General features: G+C 38.4%; 1 protein-coding gene across 2 annotated transcripts in view; it reads left to right on the forward strand.

Annotated features, from left to right (window-relative positions):
- Positions 1-256: 256 nt before the first annotated feature.
- RAPH1 (Ras association (RalGDS/AF-6) and pleckstrin homology domains 1) overlaps positions 257-14,515 on the forward strand; it is a 79,870-nt gene continuing 65,611 nt past the window's right edge. For both annotated transcript variants that reach the window (XM_088135646.1, XM_088135647.1), the window contains exon 1: positions 257-571. The gene's annotated coding sequence lies outside the window, so the exon portion shown is untranslated. The remainder of the gene's footprint in view (positions 572-14,515) is intronic.

Here is a 14,515-nt window from a genome sequence, read left to right on the forward strand (position 1 = left end):
TGCACGCCACCCCAGATTGCCAAAGGTGGCCCTAGCCTTGAGTGGCTGCTAACCCGAAAGAGCTCTACACATGCCCAGAGACGCTCTTTTCTTCCCTTGCGCTTGCCCAGGGCTCGGGAACAGTCTTCTGGTGGCGGGAGAGAAGCCAGAGGGGCCGCAGGGCTTCGTTTGAATGGAGCTAGGCGGGAGCTGGCCGCTCTCCCTCCTGCAGCGGCGTGCAGGAGGAGGAGGAGGAGGAGGAGGGAGGCGCGGTGAGGCAGGCGAGGCCTGCGCGCCGGAAGTGAGCGCCGACTGCGGGGAGAGGAGAAACCCCGGCCGGTTGGGGCTCGCCGACGCTTGCGGTGGCTGCGGTTGCGCCGAGGGAGCGCGCGGCGGAGAGGCGTCTCTCGCGCGGAGGAACCTTCGTCTGGCTCCGCTTCCAGCGCGAGCGAGAGCAGCGCAGCCGCAGCGGGAAGGGAAGGGAAGGGAAGCCGCCTGCTCCGCCACTCAAGCCAGCGGCCGCCGGTAGCAACAAGGGCGTTGGGAGAGGAGGAGAAGGAGGAGCGCCGCCGCCGCCGCCGCCCCCGCCGCGGTGAGCACCCTCTTCCCTTCACCCCGGGAAAAGGAGGGGAGGGCAGGCCAAAGCACCCCGCCTTCCCCCACCATTTTCGCCCTTGGAGGCTCCGCGGAGGAGCCCCTGCCGTCTCCAGGCGGCTGAGCCCCGGGTGGGGTGCAGAAAGCCGAGCTTGGGTGGCTGCGCCGCCGCTTCGGACCGGGGAGGCTCCCCCAGACGGGCAACGAAGGTGTCGGCGTGAAATCGGCGCCTGGGGTCGGGCTGTTCTGTTTTTTCTGACTCGGAGATGGGGGGAAAACACCCATTTCCCCCCGATGGGGCTGGGCGTACATGTCCATTCATCCAGCTAAGCCTTGGGGGGGAGGGAATGCAAATGGCCCACCCCATCTCTCCCCGAAGTCTTGGTAATACACAATTTCAAGATACGCAGGAGCGGGGTTGAAGGCTAGTCGGCGTGCGGGGTCTTCTCTTTATATGAGGAGTGGGGCGAAGAGCGCTGGGGTAGTTACTGCGCATGTGCCTATGGAAATAGAAGCCCTAAGGACCCATAGGAGAGATACTTTACTGGGGGGGTAATTATTCCTTCACTCTGCACTGAGCTGGAAAGGATAGGCTTGAGGCGGAAGAAGCATTAGCTCCTTTTCTCATTTATGGGTGTATTAAACAGCTGCTTGTGGATCCAGCTTCCCCCCTTTCACAGCTTCCTTCTGGAATCAGTTATGTTAAATGGGTTGGTCTCCTCACTGCTTGGGCCTCCTCCCATCTGAAATCTCTTCCAGTGGCATTTCTGGTGATAGCTGTCAAATATGCAGAGATTCAAGCATAATAATAATCAGAAAGCAAATGCCACTTTCAAGGGGGATTGTCCCGCACTGAAGCAGAAAAAAGATTGTACAGTGCTGAGATACTGAGATGTTGTTAGCTCCAATGAGACTCCACCCTGTGGAGCTTGACTGAATATAGTTTCCATCTCCAGCTTCCAATAAGCATATGTAAATTTGCATGGAATTATTCAGGAATCCAACACCAGTTAAGTGATAAGAACTAATAAGTGTTGATTGCTATGCACCATGCCTTTTAGAATGTCTTCACATAGCTGTTTTTAAAAATAATGATGTGACAGGTCACTGAAGTATCTTGCAAGTGTAGCTAGTGACTTTTATTAAAACTAAAAGAGACTTTTAGTGATTAGTGAAAATTGCTGGTAGTGGTAGAGAAATAGATTATTGTCTCTTAATATTTGTCCTTGGCAGTGATGATTTTTGAAGTGTAGTAATATTGGCCTTATGTACAAAAAAGAATAAAATGAAGTTTTTTTAGGCAAGTTTAATGTAGATCAGTTTCTTGAATGCCGTTGAGTAACAGAATAACAGAACTCCCATAAATCTGTATACAGTTCTGATGATGGATCAGTAAAATAAGTTGACATTTATTTCTAAAATTGTTTAGTTTCCTAACAGTCTCTCTCAGCCAACACAGCTGAAATCAATACAGAATCATAGCAGAACAATAATTGTAACAGAATCTAAAGTAGCAGAGAAAATCCCCCCCTAAATAAGAGTACTGATTGCAGCAATAGTATAGGCAATTAAAAGGGAAAATTAAACATTTTTTGCCTGGGGCTGAAAAAAAATAGCACAGTTGGCTTTTCTCAGGAGCATATTACATAGCTGGGGGTTATGAGTGCAGGCCTTTGATGATGATCTCAGATAGAAAAATATGGGAAGAGATAGTCCTTGAAACATTGCAATGAAGGTTAGCACTACCATTTTGATTTTGGCTTAGAAGTTTACTAGGGGAAGTGAAGATACCATATTTTTCCAAAAGGAAGATGATCCTGTATTTATTCACTCCTCTACAAAAGGCAATATAGTCTGCCTCCATTGTCATATTTTCAACAAACCTAAGATGGTAATTCTATTTTAAAGTTACCGTAAATAATTTGGGGGAGGGGGGTGGACCAGCTTTCCTTTTAGTAAATATTATTAAAACTTAGTTCCAGACACTATGTAACATTTTCAGACCATCTTCAAGGGCAACCCTACACATAATGTGTTGTGATCATCTAAATGAGAAGTTGGAGATCACAATCGTGGATAACAAGCTGTTTCCATCTAGATAAAGTTGTAGCTGGTAAACCAGTCTAAGCTGTTAATGGCAGTCTACGCTACAGAAGACACTTCCACAACAGACTGACATCTACATAGATTGATGAACCACTCACTAACAGTATTGCAGTCTTGTCTGGATTAAACTTTAATTTATTGATCTTCAGGTCAGTGTAGTATCATAATGATTAGGTACTTCCACTGCCTCATCAGGAACTGATAAAAAAGAAAAGCTACTGGCACTGCATTTTAGATCTTTGAGCAATTTAACTTTCATTAGCTGTTAAATAACATGAGATAGAGCTCTGCAGAGCCCGAAAGAATAAACGCCATAAGCTTGACCAGAAATCTCCAGGCATAAGACAAACCTCACACAGCAATATTCCTATTGGACAAGTTTTCTAGAAGGGTACCATGGGTGATAATATTGAACGCTGTTCGGATTCCAAGGAAAATTAAGAGGATTGCATTCATCAGTCCCATATGATGATGAAAACAAAGGTGATTTCAAGACTGGGCCTAACATTAGTTGAAATGTATCAAGCAAATCGATTTAATTTTAGAGTGTCTGGATATTTTAAATGGTATTTGTTAAAAAATGGTGAAATACAAAAAAAAGTTTACGTTAAACAGTGAATGTACAGTAAAGGAAAAAAAACCTTCTAAATATGTTATAGTAATTAAAATGAGCTAAACATAACAAAATAACAGAAGGAATGATCCATATGATAAATATAAATACCTATGTCACTCTAAGGTTAGGATCAACTGTAGTGGGAACATCTGGTTGTGATCACCTACTCATGAATCTTGCCAAATAAAAAATCCAAACTAAAATTAACTTTAGACTTAAATAGCCATGATCACAGTCATGTATAGTTTGGTTGTACCAAACATTCTAAGTCAATATTAAAACACTACTTTAAGCCAACTTGAAAATCACAAAAATGTATAAGATCTCAAAATCTCTGAATCTCTTCATCAGTCAAGATGTTACAGAAAGCAGAATGGAGAAAAGCCAACTTGGTACTGAAGACATGATAAAATTAAGACTTGAAAAGGCTGTATGTTTGATAAGTAATTTATATGGATTTTTCTTGTAGTCCACACAGTTTCCTTTATTTTTCCTCTCAATATTCATACTTAAAACTTGTAATCACACAGCCAAAAATGGATACTATGGCTCAATTCAGTTAAGTGTGTGTGTGGATGGATATATGCATGTACGTGTGACAGAAATACTATATTTGTAAATGGTTTTGTTGTTCATTGTGTAGCCTTGTTCAACTATGGCCCTCTACTTGCTGAAAAAGTCTATATAAATGAAGGATGAAGAGAAGGATAAGAATGTGGAAAATGCTGAATCAGAATCTAGTGTCTCAAATGTTTTTTCCTCTTTCCAGTAACAACCAACAGTGTTGGCTGTTAATCTGCATATTTTCTCTTATGGTTTTGCATGCAGAATCGAGCACTAATGGTTTTGCTTGCTTCACTTAGCATGCCAAATTGGTTCCAAGCAGATATTCCAAGAATGATTACATTTGAAGAAAACAAAAGTAGGGAAAGGTTCCATTCTTTAAGCATGTGAATAGACAATATGGCTGAGAAGGACTGGGGCTACATTCCAGTGTATACTTTATTTGGTAGTAAGGTGTAAATTCCACTGGATACACATGCATAGGATCAGAATACAAATATATTGATTTTTTTATGACATTTTAAAATATTTAGAAAAGCATACAAATATTAGCTAATTTTATCTTTTGATAATTGATAAGAATACTAATACATTTCTGTTCTGTTTTAAGAAACTAGATATAGCTTTGTACCTTCAGCCAACATAATACTTAGGCTAAAATAGGCCATGTGTACGGTGCAGGATAGTGGCCTGTATGTGATACAAACAAGCGGGGTGAATGGTGACGGGTCAGAATGTTAGTCACAATTGGTTTAAAGGGATTCTGCAAAGCAAGGGGTGAAACTTAGAGAAAAGGGAGCAGAGGTAAACAATTCTGCCTTTAGCGTCAAATGCTGGCTGTCTGGCTATTGGTGTAGTTTACAGTGTCCCATCTGTGCTTCTGTCGTTAGAAGTTGAATTGTGACCAGAGGGACTTGCATCCAGGGGGTCTTCTGACAGATCCAGAGCTTGAGTCTGGAATCATGATACAAATGATCTAGAATAATACACATTTTCCTTCAAGAAAAAGACAAACATGGAAATTGCTGTAAGACAATTATAGAAAGCAAATCCCTTCCCAATCCACCTACATTTCTTGGAAGACATGAACAATTTGTTGAATATCAGTTCAGATATATGACTGCATTTGATTATGAGTTTGACTCTTAAAAAAGATTTTGAAATCAGAGGCTTGCCTTCTTTTATTCTCCATGTTACATCCTCTCTTTGTCGTATGTGAAAGTTCATAACTGATGTTCCCATGCTCTCATCATTACTTCCTTACATTCCCACCGCTCTTGCAGGACACAGCATTCTTCAGTCTTAGGGGCTTCCTGTACATTGGACTTGTCAGGCACAGAGTGTGAACTTAGATGTCACTTCCAGTGCATATTATACATTGTATCTAAGCATTATTTTTACTAACTCAAAATGTACCTTAATATGCAGTTTCATTAGTAGCATGACATAAACTTTATATCATGTATGCAAGGGCATTGGTTGATTAATTAGTTTGGTTGTCTTGTATAGATTTCAGGAGAAATTGCATTTGTTCTGTCAGGTATTTTGTACCATGAATCTGAATGTTTTTTCACCATTGGGTTATTTAGGATGATTTGTTTATTTTTACTTGTTGTGACAATTTCAGAGTACTCTCCCATGCACTTCTCTTGGCATATAATGTTTTTCACATCGGTAGAAACACATATATGTTGCAGCAACTCTGTATGTTCCTTCTGTTAAATCTTCCAGTAGGACTATAGAGATTTCTGTTTTATTTTGCTGATGCCAATTTTTCTTCCAGAGAATCTTCTTAGGCTCCTGTTGTTCCTGGAAGTATATGGTACGGACCAGTGGATTGTTTTGGATTGCCATCTCTGTGATCAGGGAGAGAGACCTAACCTTGGAAAGAGAAATCCGTGGTCATAAATCTCCTGCCAATCTGAGACTCCTTTGTCTCAAAAAGGGCAAAAGAGAAAGAGCAGAAATTGCAGATGTGCTCAGAAAGGCCAAAGGCCAAAGACCATATATGATCTTGATCCAGGGCTATCCCACCTCTGGCTGTGCTCCCAGCATGGGAAGAAATTTGTACCACTCTTCAAGCTGTTGCAGAAATGATCGGAAATCAATTATGTTCTGCTGGGCTCACAATGGCTTTAAATGCCTTTAGTTTTGCAATATCATACCACTCCAGAGCGAATGGTAGAATGGCTCTGTAAATTGAAAAGGCTCACTGTTTCGGGAGAAGCAAACTTGGTTTCCTAATAAACTGTGTCTTCACTGAGGACTTTCTGATTATATGAGGATGACCAAATTTCTCTAGACCTATTTTGCTATACAGTTTTAATGTTCATTTGATCTTGCTTACTATTTTTCTCTCATTCTTTCTCTGTTTGAAATTTTTTACCAAATCAGTATCCTCGAAAATGTTTCCAAGAGCCAATTTCCATGGAACACAAAGATCAGCTGCCCAAAGCAAAATGTGTAAATGTTGTGGATCAATTTGAAAGAAAGTACACTTCTTTATTCTGTGTATTTTTATGTTTGAGGTGCACACCTACACTGTGTTTCTCTTGTATATACCAATTTGATTCCTCCATTATGGTAGTGGCCCAGAATACTTACCAATCCCACAGTTCCTTGTTATTAACTAAGTAGATTAGGGCTAGTAAGAGTTGGTCCAAAATGTCAGGAGGGTATCAGGGTTACGTCTGCTATTTCCAACATATATTTATAAGCAAATAGATGTTGTGCAAATATTCGTACATGGAAAAAAACATGTAGGAATGATTTTAACTGCATCAGATGGTCTTATAGGCCATTGTGTGTGCATCTTTCTTTAGCAGATGCAGTCTTTGTTGCTTTTCTCTTGCAGTCTCTATCCAAACTTGATGTTGAGGTCGCATGTCCGCAATGCCATATACCTTTCTGCATTATATTATCTCCCTAATTTCTTTGATGTATAGCTTGAATTGAATATGTAGGAAGGGGGAAGGGAAGGAAGGAGGATTTTCTTTTAATTTTAAATTGTTCATATTTGTTTCAGGCACCATTACTCACTTAAACGATATGATACAAAACAGAAATATTACTGGCCCTGTAATTAATTTCTTCTTTGTATTATACTTACATTTACAGAGAAGTAAGTCAGATAAATTCTCCTCCTAGCTAAACCATTACTGATATTCTGGAAATAATAGCTGCATGTGCTGACATAGATATGATTCTATATATGGGTAAATAAAATCCTCTTAAGTTGCACCCAAAAAGAAGTTCTTCTGAAAAATTACAATGTTATTTAAAGTGTTAAAAATTTCTATAAGCATTTTTTTTAATCTGTAAAACCATAAGATGGAATTCATAAATAATTTGGCAATATTAAGGTCCACTATTCCAGCTTACAGCTGGCACTTAAAACCATACTGAGTCTAAACTTTGTAAGGTATGTGGGAATGGCCTTGGGAGACAGGGGAAGAGCTACAGCCAGAGGAATGGTCAGACAAGAGGCAGCTGAGCCCACAGAAGGAATGTGGGTGTGGCAAACGACTCAGAAGGGACCCTCTCTAATTTCTTGGCCTGTAAAGGCAAAGGGAGATAAATGTACTTTCAGACTTGCAAGAGTCTGTTAATGTAATCTTACAGTAAAGTAGAATTAGTCCATCTGGTCGTATTTCCTGTCTGGACTACCTTGCTAGGCTGACAAATGTATAGAAATCCTTGGGAGAAGAAGAACACCTTTGCATGATGCTGAAAACTGATATGGTGATGACCAGGCATGGCTCTGCGAGGGAGGGTATTCCATAAGTGCGATTTCATAACTCAAAAGGTCCTCTCCATTGTAGCTCCCCCACCCTTACTTGGTAAGGGCATCCAGAGGAGATTACTTTTTATTAGGCCAGACTGGATATCTGAGGGAGCATAGTCATAGGAAAATCACATCAGCCTGTCTTGAGTTACTAATCTTGTACATCTGTTTTGATCTAACTAAAGTTTACAAACAATTGTCAAAGGTTGTCCACATACAGTACATTGCAGTAGTCCAGCAAAGAGGTTACCAGGAGTGAAAAGGCACTCCTAGCTTCCAGTGTGAACAGTGTGAACCCCACTCACCTGGATAGATGGACCATTTATCAATGCTGTCTTTGTCTTGCCTGGACTGAGCATCTACAGCAGTGTTTCTCAACCTTGGCCTCTTGGAGATGTATGGACTTCAACTCCCAGAATTCCTCAGCCAGCCTTGCTGGCTAGGGAATTCTTGGAGTTGAAGTTCACACACCTTCAAGCTGCCAAGGTTGAGAAACACTGATCTACAGCATCCTCAACAGATGGTCTTTCAGTCTTTCTTAAATGCCTCCAGCACCTCCCAGCAGAGTGTTATACTAAGGAAGCAATACAGGTAGTTCTCTCTTAACAGTGGTAATTGGGACTGGAATTTCCATCACTAACTGATGCAGTCGTAAATCATGTCACATGACCACATGAAATACTGACAGTGCCTGTTGCCATCATTAAGTGAGGACCTCATGTGACCACAACTTGCAACTTCCTACCAACTTCCAACAAGCAAAATCAGTGGGGAAGCCTGCAGGAAGTTGCAAGTCCCAGTCACAACAAGCCTTTCCTTAGGTGGCTCACAAGCAGACTAGCAGGTGCATGAGGGCTACCGAGTGTGGGCGGGCCAGGGGAGGAGCAGTGTGGCAGTGTATGCAGGTGGGCGCTGCTTAGCTGTAACTTAGCTCTAAGTAATTCTTAGTTGAACTTAGAGTTGAGAAAATAATCACTACTCATTTAAAATTCAAATGAAAGCTCTACTTTATTAATATTATCTGTCAACTATGTTTATACTGCTGTGGTATTGGTGCCATCAATTGAAAATGAAACATCTGGGCTTCTTTGAATTTCTTCAAAGTAAATAGTAGTGATGGTAAAACTGATTTGTGAAAGCACTTCACACAGTTTTGAATTACGTTGCTGCATTCTGAAGGCCTTAATAATGGGATAAATATTACTGAAATTCAGTGCCCATCTTCTGCTGACAGAACTGCTTATGTCAGCAGAACAAGGGTAATAATAATTCTTTCCCTTTTGATGCTACGGAAATTGTGATTGTAGAGGGAGGTCATTCCGCTATGAATCCACTAGTAGAGGACTGGCAGGGAATTCCATATTTAGTCATGCTTAGACAGTCAAAATAAACAAGACTTAAGTCATGTTTTAGAATAAATCTGGATTGAACCCAATGTATCCCATGCTTTTACCTACCTTAAATTCTATGGAAATATGTTTTTGTGACAAAATGTAAAGGTCAAACTGTGCTATATATTAATAAAATTACTGTTCATCCACAGATTTGTAGAAGAAAGAAACTACAGATTAAAGCAATTAATATTCCCAGAGCATTTGTTTCTCATGTTATTTCCAAATTTCATTTATAAAACCTTTATTGCCTACTCAGTTTGGGGACACTGGAAGAACACTTAAAAATACAGCTTTGCAAATACTATCTGATTGTAACAATCATAAGGAAATTACAGCATTCATTTGTAGTTTTCAACTGCTTCCTTTTACAAATTCACATGATGCATGTTATATCCAATATTATATGTACGGATTTCCGCTCATACAATAGGACTTCCTTTTGCTCACCTCCCTTGTGTACCACCCTGTGTACTATTTCACCAGATCCCCTAACGTTCTGGATCGTATGTGGGTGATGATGGAGTGGAGTGATATGGATTTGTTCAGAATTACAGTCTGTCAATGGATAGGCATGGTTGGAATACAATCCATTAAATCTAAATCAAGACTGAATTAGGTACAATTCATTAAAAACCGTGATCAATAGAAACCGTGTTGTTTGCATAGGGAAAATATGGAACAGAACATGTAGGAAATATCTTGTCAGTCACATACTAACAAAAACATCTCTTAATAGTTGTAACAGTAGCAAGTTTTTAACATTCTGCTACCTTGAGAAGGTAGGCAAAAAAAGTTCATCACTTTTGTAGGTAAAACTATTAATTTTGTCCTCTTGATTGCTGAGCTTCTTTCTTTCCTTAGGTTTACAAAATTTAATTTTGTATAAAAACTGATTAACACTTAGATATTGGTTTAGAGAATTTACTTATTTTGGACGGAAGATGTTCTACAGCTCTTTCTTGAGAATGAATACTGTACTGCTCTGCAGATGATTGTTTCACAAGAGAAAATTGTTTGGCAGAAGTATTTCCCTTGTCATATAGGAAGATGTCTATTTTTAGCCTTGCTAGATAAAATCTTCCAGCTGTATTTAATTTAAATAAAACATGGATGTAATCCCTCATAGTGAAAAATTTCTATCAAGATCGGTCTTTTGTTGCCACTTCAGTGTGTTAGCAATTCATTCTAATGAAAAACTGCTTAAATTCCAATGATCACTGCACTCAATATAATTATGCTAGTGGCAGCTTGGTTCACAGAATATGGTAGTATGTATTTATATTATTAGATTTTCTACTCTTTTATTTATATTAGAGACTTTTCTTGACAGAGTTTAAAATGTTTTTTAAAAGTTGCTGACATGGAACATCCACCTAATATTTTTCAGTATTTTTCTTGATGTGTATTTGGCACATGTGAACTTTGAAGTGTGTTCTTCCTGAATAGCCTTAGAGATCCCAGAGGCACATAATGAACAGAAGAACCTTTTTAATGTGTAGTATGCAAGCTATATAAACCAAAAGCAGTATCTACCCCTCAGGAACAAATGGCTGTTTTGCATTTCTGTTGCTATTAGAATGGTTGAGCCAAAGAGCCTGTAGTATTTGTAATGTAAGTTTAATGAATGTGATGCTTACCTCAGGGTTAGATAGTCACTAGATTAAGTTGCACCATACAAAATTATCCTTGGACACTGACCATGATGACTAGGACTAATGAGAATTGGGACTTCAGCAACATCTGGAGGAGCATAGACTGTCACCCTCACTTAGCTCTAAATTCAGAATATGTCCTGTGGTAAATCTTTTGTTAGTCAATAGTGCAAAAGAGTTTCTCTTGTCAGTGTATATCCTCTGAATAGCAAATTGACTGGATTTTTTTTAACGAGCAGACCATTTTTTCCCAACTAGACAAGATGATGGAATATTTCAATTATTGTCAGATGGGTTTAGAAGACTCTAGAAGATAATGCAGGCAATGAAGAACTATTTCATATATTCTTTTTTGTGGAAGAAGAGAGTGTATGTGGTCTAACTGCCATATAGACAGTCATTTCTCATTGTTAGCCCTTTGAGGTAGGCAAGGTCAGGAAACAGGAGTTCCTAGGAGTCTTGGAAAGTAATGTCCTTAAGGTATGATAACAGAATCCCTGTCACAGTCCCTCTCTACTTCAACTTATACTGTACCTAATGCAGTTGAGGCAACATTATTTTGAATTTCATTCTCTTGCTTTCTACTTTCCCAAAACTCAAACATCTTTTCTGTAATGGCTTGGCAATATCCTCTCCTGCTCTGAGTCTACCCAAAATGCCATCACACTCATAGTTGACTGACTAGTCAGAAGAGCATGTAAGACCAGTAGAAAAGTTCGGATAACTTTAAAAATAAACAAATGGGCAGACACCTAATAATTTCCGCTTCCAGTTCTGTCTTTATGGACTTCATATGGAACTATTGGAACAATTTTAAAAAAGGGATTACCATATTGTGCATCTTCACTGTCATTTTTTAAAAAATAATGTCTTATGGATGGCGATAAAAATGCATGTGCAAATTATCTAAACTAATCTATAATAATTTGAAGCGTCTTCTTCTAAAGAAGATCTATTATATGTGTTATCATTTTATTAAGCCAACATATGCACCATTATGGCCATTCAGTTCAGCTTGGAGTTATGTACTTCATACTGTAGTTTTCAATGTTAAAACTAACCTGAATGTCTGTACAGCAGGTCTTAGAATTGGCTCATGTAATTCGTAGCACACCCATGTCTTCATGCCAAAGAAGATATTTTTGAAGAAAGGAAAATAATTGTTGTTTTGGGATGTTATTCACACACAGTGTCTGTTAACCATGCCAATATTTTGCACAGCTGCTAAAATGACATAATAGGCTTTTTGTTTAACCAAGAGTAAGAACTTCCTTCTTTTTTAGTATTTCTTTCAGCTAGATGTGGGATAAAGATTTTGGGATGAATCATTATGAAGTTACTGTCCACTATAAAACAGTTTTTGAAAAGCGTTGTAATTAGCATATCTTACTATACAGATACTGTTCTGTGTCACTGGGCAAAAATCTCTAATTTATGCATACTTGATTAGAGGCTAGGTAACTATATAGAGAAATAGAAACTGGACTAGGATAAAAAGAAATTGGAATTAAACTTGCTGGGGAAAACAACAACTTCACTTTGATGGTTGGAAGATTTAAGAAGTTTTTTGTTAAAGGTGAAAGAAGAGAGTGAAAAAGCTAGTCTGCTGTTCCGTATTTTAAAAACCATGTCAACAAGCCATGCTGTCCCAAAGCAAATAGGTGGAGAATTAGTTGAAGTAATAACAGACTTTATCTTCTAGGTGTAAACATTCACTGAGTTGATAATTGTAGTCAGGAAGCAGATATGTCTGCTACCTGGAAGAAAAACTATGACAAATGGACACACAAAAGACATTTTGCCAAGTCCATGGTTTTCCCAGTTTTAATGTATGGCTGTAAGATGGATCATCTGAAATGCTGACTAAAGAAAAATAGATGCCTTTGAATTGTGGTGCTGGTGGAAATTGTAGAGAATACTTTGGATCTCAAGAACAACAAATCATTCCAATTTTTTTAAAAATTTAAAGATTTTAAACAATTATCTGGATCTCAATGTACAATCAGGACTTTGCTTTTCTACTTCAAAGAGACAAAATATAATTTGATTTTTGGCTAGTCACACTACTGCATTGTAAACATTACCAACATTTTTGTTACTTTAGTAATCTATTAGCAATTGAAGTATGGACATCAGTGACAAATTATTTTTAAATAAGTACACTGTGGGATCTTGAAGTGAGTTCCAGTTATTGTTGATTTGTACTGCTGTAAATGAACCTTACACAGCACTAAGTATTTCCTTTCTATCTTGTCTCATGATATGCTCCATATTAGTTTTACATCTATATGATGTCAAGACTTTGCCTATCTACATAAAGATGTACCTGCTCTAGAGGTGTAGCTAACCCACACTGGAGTATTCAGTAGTATATACCAGGACATCAATAAGCACGTGAGCAAGAATCCACTTCTTGTTGGGATTGCATATCAAGTGAAGTCAAAACAGCGTGTGAACTAATACTTCATTACTCCATTGCTTTAATCGTGTCAAACAATTTTTTAATTCTTGAGCTAGCACAAGATTGGCATGATTAGGGCTGTGTTACGTTAAATGAAGAATTTAATTAAATATAATAAAGAATTCCCTTTGCCTCAAGCAGAATAGTTCAGTTGCAACATTATTATTGTTTAACGATTACCTAAGTAATTATGCAGAAAAGCTTATTAGCGCATTACAAGTGAGAATTCAAAATTATACGTGTTGTGTTCTAGCATCCTGATGTTTTTATTTGTTTATCAAATCAGGTGTTGTCAGTCAACCATATTTTGGATTTGCAGATCATATTATGTAATATATTTTTTCATTTCTTTACTAAGATCTCTACATATTCATTATTTTTATATGGAAATTGCTCATTCTGAAGAATCATCATCTTTGGCCTGGTCTAGGCAGTCCAGTACTAAAGGAACTTGTGAATACAGACACCAGTGCATTTTCTGCCTTCCTTGTCCCATCTAAAATATCAGTATGCTGGCAACTTAGTTGTGGAACAAGATATTTGTTCCAGATGCAATGCATAAGTATGTTTGGGACTGAAAAGCTGTATGCAGACTTGCACTAATGGTTAGGGTGAGGGTGTACACAAATATTTAATCCAGAAAATGTGTTCTTTCTTGATTCTAAAATGTGCATTTGTGTTCATATTTTTAGATTAAAACATATTCAGGCTGTGCAGCCTAGGGGCGATTTGTTTCCTTTCAAGAATGATTGTGAATGTTTTCACATATACATCTCCTATAATGTATATGTGAAAACATTATAAAATGTTGCACTGAATGAAATTGAAAGCTTTATCAGTTGCTCACATAGTTAATGTTCAAGCCTGCTTGTTCTCTAGTACTTAAAAATGCAGCAAGACCTAACTCACATTAAGGACTAAGGCTGAACTCAGTTCTGTTTATTTTCAAGTAAACATGCGTAGGACTGGGCTGTTAGTTTTATAACTGATGTCTGGTAACGGTAGAAATATTTTTTCCCATGGCTCATAGGATATAACAGAGATTCACATTCTTTGTCATAGTCTGGGAAATGCTTCATTTATCTCTTAGGGAAAAGGAAGGGTGAGTCTTCAAAAATTTCAGTGAAATATTTTTTTAGAAAATATTTCTAAATATCCTTAGCTGTATTACATTTCTTCATGTTGAAGAAATATATGTAAATTTAGAGAATTATTTCCTGGGCTTTAAGAATGTCTACTGGATCTGACCCTTTGACTTATATACTCTCTCCTTTTTCTCAATAATACCTAACTTCCTGGTTCTGATGAACCATAGCTTACTGTTATGCCAGAATTGGCAAGCTGTTTGGCCCTTGATGTTCAAAC

The sequence above is a fragment of the Python bivittatus genome, unplaced genomic scaffold (genome assembly GCF_059951505.1).
Source record: "Python bivittatus isolate LINGU-HERP-01145 unplaced genomic scaffold, Pbiv_v1 ctg000200_np1212, whole genome shotgun sequence".
In the NCBI taxonomy this organism is placed as follows: Eukaryota; Metazoa; Chordata; class Lepidosauria; order Squamata; family Pythonidae; genus Python; species Python bivittatus.